This window comes from Pinus tabuliformis, chromosome 5_1 (genome assembly GCF_031772625.1).
Source record: "Pinus tabuliformis cultivar Carrire ecotype Pingquan chromosome 5_1, CPIR1, whole genome shotgun sequence".
NCBI classification, from domain to species: domain Eukaryota; kingdom Viridiplantae; phylum Streptophyta; class Pinopsida; order Pinales; family Pinaceae; genus Pinus; species Pinus tabuliformis.
The window spans coordinates 340,312,762-340,320,209 of NC_142305.1; positions in this window are offsets into that span (position 1 = coordinate 340,312,762).

The following is a 7,448-nucleotide window of genomic DNA, read 5'->3' on the forward strand; positions in this document are numbered from 1 at the left end:
CTTGGAAAAAAAAAAGAGAGAGAGAAAATTCAGTGGACAAAGGGTCCTCCTTGTATTCTTGAATGATTAAGGTTTCTTCCTGCAGTGTAAGTGGTGATTCACAGAGATAATCTACTTTTGAGTTGAACTCTCTGAAGATTTTTAATCTGTTTTTCAGTTGAACTCTCTGTTGATGTGAGTGAAAGAGATAACATCAAAGAAATCTTTTATTTCCAATACTCTGTTCATGATGGGCCCAAGAGTCAAATTTGTGCTTTGGCAATTGGCTTAGCCGAGGACATCACTCATTTTGAATCTCCCAGAACTTGTAGTCTTTTGAATTCCTTGTCTTCAGTGGGTTTTCATTAAGATCCATACTGCATAACATTTTACTTTGTTGTTGGTTCCCAGGCCTGCATTTACGTCAAATAAAATTCTGAGTAATGTGTATACTTTCAAGTGAATTTTTTTTATGTTTCCATACATTCAATTCTTTAGATCTGTTTTTTTTTAAATCCTGAACTTTTCGAAACCTCCCTCTACCCTAACCTAGAGAACTTGTCGTACCTGATATATATATATATATATATATATATATATATATATATATATAGATAGATAGATATCGAGTTGGGGTACATCTGCAATTGTCCTTATGTCCATTATGTCCATTATGCATAGTGTGTTTGTGATTTCCCTGGATGGTTTTATTTTCTGCTGTGTTTGAAGGAAGCTCAGGTGCAACATTGTACATCCAAATTTGGCGTTTAGCATGCCTTGTGTGCAAGTGGGTAATGACTGGATAGAGTTTTACATCCAGCTCCATTCCAAGGATTCATCCTCTCCATCACTACATAGCAATCATTTTGGCGTTGAGGCCTATGTTGTGTGCAAGTAAAATGACTCATGAGATGGGGCGTGGTGGCCACTGCTGTAATTGCTTTAACCGACAATTAGGTCAATCCCAATTCATTAAGTTTTGCAGCCAGAGCTTGTGTTCATCTTGACTGGTTTGCCGTACAACTTCTTTTGCCTTTAGAGGCGATTACTTAAAATCAGGATTACTGCTTCATGTTTCCTACATATATCATTATTGGAACTGTAAAAGCAGTTTTTAAGGTCGTAAGATTTTATTTACCTATTCTTCCACTTTTGTAAGCAAGGTGTGACTGCTTGTTCAACGATACTCAAATGCATTTTAAATCCCTGCTTCATCAGTAGGAAATCTCCAATCATGCTGTTGTCCATTTGCAATCGTGTACATTAGATATTCACCTAGGTATCCTTGAACATCTGAATACCAGGAAAACCCTGACTTTCATTAACCAGGAGAGATCTGGATTATGGTGAGGAAATTATATCCAACAATATTATAGTGTTTGTATTTATCATGGAATACTAATCTCCAAAGCTGGTTGTTTGAATTGGAATAACTCCTTGATGTAATGTGAAAAGATAAAATTAAATGTTTTTCCTTTCTAAGGGATCTCATTGTTTTGGGTGAGTGTCACTTCCAATGACCAGTTTACCCTGGTTGAGTTCAAATTTATTGGCTTATTTTCAAGAATGAAATGAAAATCATCCCACTCACTGTCTGTTCAGCTAAATACTAATGGAAGCAAAGCATTGTTATGCAGCATAGGAAGCATGAACGGAATCATGAGAATAATTCCAAACAACCCATGCCCTTATACAATATTATAAAAGCACCTACCACACTGGAGAGGGGTGCTCTTGCCACATGGCAGCCTATAGCCATTTCCCTTGTACAACATTTTGAGAATTATGCAAAGAGACAAAGTTGACCGTAGAAGATATGACAAGAGAATGATGCTTTGGGAAAGATTTTAAGAAAAGCCCCTGAATAGGAGGCTCACACAAGAAGGAGTATCCGAGGGCATCAAGATGATGCAGTTTTTGTTTGTATTTGGACACAAATTGTTGCTTGATGTAGAATTCTTAGCTCTTTTTTTTTGAGGCCTTAGTCACATGAACATAAATAAAAGAGAGGATTGAAAGAGGGCAGTGTCCAAAATATAATGAAAACTGACTGTTTTTTTGTTTGTTTGTGGGATTTGAATGCCTATGCTGGTTCTCCTAATCAAAATGCCTAACCAATTGACTAGTCTGGTTTTTTTAATAATAAATATGAAATCTTCATTTATTTTTCATGTGGTAAGTGTTACAAGGGTGTCATTTACAGTTTGAACAAAACAACATTGATTCTTGGACCTTAGTTTGATCAAATCAAATTTTAACCTTATGAAATTAAGTGTCATCTCTTGTGAGTGGCATTTATGTACTGCGGTATCTTAGTGATATTGTATAAGTTATGTGTTGTGGCCATGCATCATATTATGGTGAAGATTTTATAAATTCATCTTCTCTTCTCCACAAACATTAATATGCATAAAATGCATAGATTTGTTGGATGGTGAATATTGTGGAATCATATTGATCTTATTCCAAAAATCCATTTATGTTCAGTTTATGCTAATGTCTTCTTGGTTCTTGCATTAAAATAACCATGTAACCTCTTAGTTGTTTGGAAACATGGCTTATTATTATATAAATATAAACACAAAAATTTCAAAATCAACTCTACTTTAAAAACATCTTTAATATAGGCAATTATTCCATTTGTTTAATTATTTCTCATTTGACAACTCATATTGTGAGCTGCATTATATATCATGAAATTGTTTTAGTACTAGTAAACAATGATTAAAAAAAAAAAAAAATTTGAACCTTTGATATGTAAAGGACATTTCTCTCAAATTACAAAAAAAAAAAGTATGAAAATCATGTTGGAAACAATTTCTGAAGTTTTGAGTCTTTTATTTTCAAGATTAACTAATTGGTTTGGAAGATGAAAAACCAACAAATTGGAAGAGTGGGACTTTTATATTCACTAAGGTATTAAAGAAATTATATGCATGAAACTTATACTAGCACCTTCTAGTGGAAATTGATAGTGCACGAATCCGTTGCTTGCCATTATTTTGGTTTTGGTACCACCTTATAGCATATCCGGGTTCAAATGCTATTTTCCATGACGGACAGTTAAATCTGTTTCAACTCTAATTGTTATTAAGGGGTTCCACAAGGATGTCACATGAGCATTTATGATGCCCATTTTAACATAGATAGCCACCTATGTTAAGGTTCTATTTTGCAGTTCCATGTTATTTATGAACATTATATACATTTGGTTGGACACGTGAAAATCAATTGATGGATTTGGTATTGATGATGGACATGTTGGATGTATGACCAAATGTATGACTTACTTGGTTACAATTTATCTAGTGCATGACTTGTCAAAGTTATTGTTGCATCGTATAGGCTTATATAGATATGATTTATCTAATCAATGACTTAGTGAAACTATGATTTATCTGATGTAAGATTTATTTCCAGTATGAACAACAAAAATTGACACGTGGACACTGGGCTTAATAAACATGATGTTTAAGATCATGTATCTATATCTATTTTGTGGTTGTATATATGCATGGATTGGAACTAAACTACAGGTTGGAAAGAACTGTATGATAACCAAGATCTACTATTCTGTTGGGGAAGGTCGAGACGACCAATGAGGAAAGGTGGCAAGACGACCTGACTGGATTATTCGATGACAAGTCCAACCAGCTCTGTAGTGTGGTCCGTGCTCTAAAGGAGGGGTGGAGGTGTTTCCCACCATGTATCCTCCGAAACCTGGAATCGTGGGGAGGACAGCTGAACGCTCCCCCTAGATGTGTGATGATGATTGCCAGATGCTTACTAGGGAAAGTTCGGTCGAGGCATTCGATGCTCCCACCATGTCGGTTTTATCAGTGGTCAGTATGGCCTTTGCCACTGATAAGGCAGCAGAGGACGGATAGGGCGGGAACAGAAGTAGGCCAGGGTGGATAGGAAGATATAGATCAGTTGGAGACTCTTGGTGGGAAGAAATGTCATTGTCGGACTTATCCGATTTTATTGCTATAACTCTCTCTGGTTGCTATGCTTTCAAACTCCTTGCATCTTTTCATTCTAACTTCGGGACGAAGTTTTCTGAAGGAGGGGTGTATGTAATGCCCCACTTAAATCTTATCCTACAAATTTTGTTAATGTTTACATTATCTGAAAATATTGAGAAATATTGGTCTAATATAAAATTCATGATTTCCATTATTCAAATTCCCCACTTACCTTCTCAAATTGAATATTAGGTAGGATATGGTCTCCTTCCATTATTTCAAAATATATGTATTCATTTCACATTACCCAATGTACCCTCACATTTACTAAGGAGAAGACATGGTCCTCTCCATGTAATTACATCTCACATTCCCCAATGTACCCTCACATTTACTTGGGAGAAGACATAGTCCTCTCCATCTTATTATCAATATATATATTCATTTCACATTCCCCAATGTACCCTCACATTTACTAAGGAGAAGACATGGTCCTCTCCATGTAATTACATCTCACATTCCCCAATGTACCCTCACATTTACTTGGGAGAAGACATAGTCCTCTCCATTTAATTATCAATATATATATATTCACCTCACATTCCCAAATGTACTTTTCAGATTTACTTGGGAGAAGACATGATCCTTTCCCATTAAATTCTCAATTTTATATTCATGTCACATTTCCAAATGTACTCCTAGCTTACTTGGGAGAAGAGAAGTCAACTGTAAGGATGGATGAGAAGTTAATGACATTAATGAGAGGTGGTTGAGATGGAGAAGGGAAGGAGGGTATAAAAAGGGAAGGGGGAAGGAAGAAAGGGGGGTTGGGGGTCTTGCTTATGATTGTGGGGGTTGGTTGTGATTGTTTGGACTTGTTATGATTTTGGGAGACCTTGGAAACCTATGGAGGTTTCTTGGGTTTGAGAGGAGGAAAGTATTGTTATCTGGTTTTGCACATTCTTCTTGAGGACACACTATATTTGGTTGGACTTGGGCACGGAGGGCTAGGAAACCTGTGGAGGTTTCCTAGGCTAGGAATTTATTTCCTAGTTGGCTGGGAGGTAAATCTGGTTGGGTCGGTGATAAGGAGCGTTCAGCTGGAGCTATAAGACAAAGGTATCATCATCAACCACCGGAACAGGTATTTTTCCATGGACTACTCTTGTTAAGTTGATATCAATGGAATGATCACCTTAATTTATGTTTCTTATGATAAAATGATAAGATGCTAAATGTTTAAAGCTATGTAAGAAGGTCAGTAAGCTCATTTTATTACTTTTAAATCAGCAGGAAAATAGATCTGTTAGTGTATAATAGATTGAGACTCTAATAATAGGAATCAGGCCCTTACATTAACTCAGATAACTGAGCTAACTAATTAAAACTCAAAGTACAACTCATCTTGATCTCCTTTAATCAAGCGATAACTTCCTCAATCAATGGAGAAACTATTGCATGTCTTCACATAGACTTCATGTTTGATTTCTTACAACTATTAACTCAAGATGAATTAATTAATTATTTTTCAAACAGCTGCTAAGATCACATTTGAATTTTACTTCTCAATTTTAGTTCAGGGACTAACTAAAATTGGAATCTATCCCGAAATGCTATTTATAGCAAATCTATTTTTAGCATTTCTATTTTATAATTCCTTGTTGCTATATCCAACACTGGTACCTGAGATGTTATTTATAGCATTTCTATTTTTAGCATTTCTTGTTGCTATTTCCAACACTCCCTCTCAACAAGAAAGGCATTCAACTCGAAACCGATCTTGAACCTTTGAAATGTTCTACATGCAACACTTCTCCCAAGTGTTGTTGCTCTAGCAACTTTAGAAACAAAAAAAATATACAACCTAAATCAGAATGATGCCTCTGTCATCAAAGTCTCTGACTGCTATTGCCTCTATCAACTGAAAAAACTTTGCACCTTTGTGCTTTTTAGTATCTGACTGCTCTAGCCTCTGTCACTTTGATCTCTGACTGCATCAATCACACTGATTCCTACTGCTGCATCCATGCTGTTGTTGGTCCTATCTCCCAGCACTGCATCTGCACTGCACCTCCTCTCATCATGTTGCATTGTGCTGCCCAATGTTGCACTGCAACTCAGTTACTAAAAAATAAGTAAGTGATCTCCCAACTGACCTCCCTGATGGGCTAGAAACACCCTCTGATGTTGAACCTCCCTCTGTCGCTCCATCCGCATCTGTCTCTACCCACTCAGCTAGTCCTGCTACTCCTTGTCAGGGCTCCCGTAGCAAGGTCTAATCAAAGAGGTTGGGTGCCTCAATGGTACTGCCCCTATTCCAGCCTTCTTGGGACTGTCACTCCACATCGTCCCACCTCTGACCTGGAGGTATGGATGCATGTGATCCCTCTGCCCACTTGGCTCAAAATTTCCCCCTACTAGAGGTCTCTGCATGAGTGATGTCTCCACTCAGTTTCCTCTTGGCTTCTCTAGTTGTGGCTGCTCCATAACCTCCCGAAGCTGCTTCACCAATTGTGGCTCCTCCACAATTGTCTGAGACTTCTTCTGGCACTGCATGTTGAGAGGTAATGTACTTTCCCTCTCAACCACCAAGTCTCCAGCAGTTGCCTTGCTCGTCAAGGCTTTGCATGTATCTTGAACCTCAAGAGCATAGAGGTTCTTGACTTGTGAACTGGTCTGCTTCACCTGTCTTGTGGTGACGTGTCTAAGGAAAACCTTTCCCTTACTAAAGACTACATCATAGCCTTTGTCTTCTAGCATTGGGATCGATACCAAGTTTTTCCTCAGTCCTGGCACATACTTCACATCTGTCAAGGTAATGCGAGCTCCATGCTCCCTTTGAAAAACAAATGTGCCTACTCCTGAGACACTATAATTTTCATCATTACCCATCTCTATGAGTATCTGGAGATATTTCTCCTCCAAGGTATTGAACAAACTCTTATCGTCGGTCATGTGGAATGAAGCTCCACTATCAAGAAGCCAACCACATCCCACCATGGATGAAACCATGCATGCGATGAGGGTAAAATCCAACTCGAACTGTGAGGCCAGTGCCTCACCAGCTGATCCTTCCTTGGATCCTTTCTTGGATTTCTTCAGTGGACAATTTGTAGCAAAATGGCCCACCTAATGACAATGAAAGCATCGCATTTGTGATTTGTCAAACTTCTTCCCACCATAGGAAGAACTCGATTTGGGATGAGAATCCTTCTCCTTCCCTTTCATTTCCTTACTCGCTAAGGCGCAGTTTTCTTCATCCTCCTTGGATGAAGAACCATCTCTGGTGCTTCTCCTTATCTCCTCCTGCATCAGATCCAACCAAAGTCGTTCCCAATCTCGTAGTTTCTCTCTTCCATTTACCGTGTCTTGGTAGCTATGCCAGCTCTTAGGAAGACCGAGGAGAGCAACACTCACCCTGTCATCATCGGCTTTCGTGATCGCTACACTTCCAAGCTCATCCCTACAGGTGGTGAGCTTGTTCAGATATGTAGAGATCGTGTC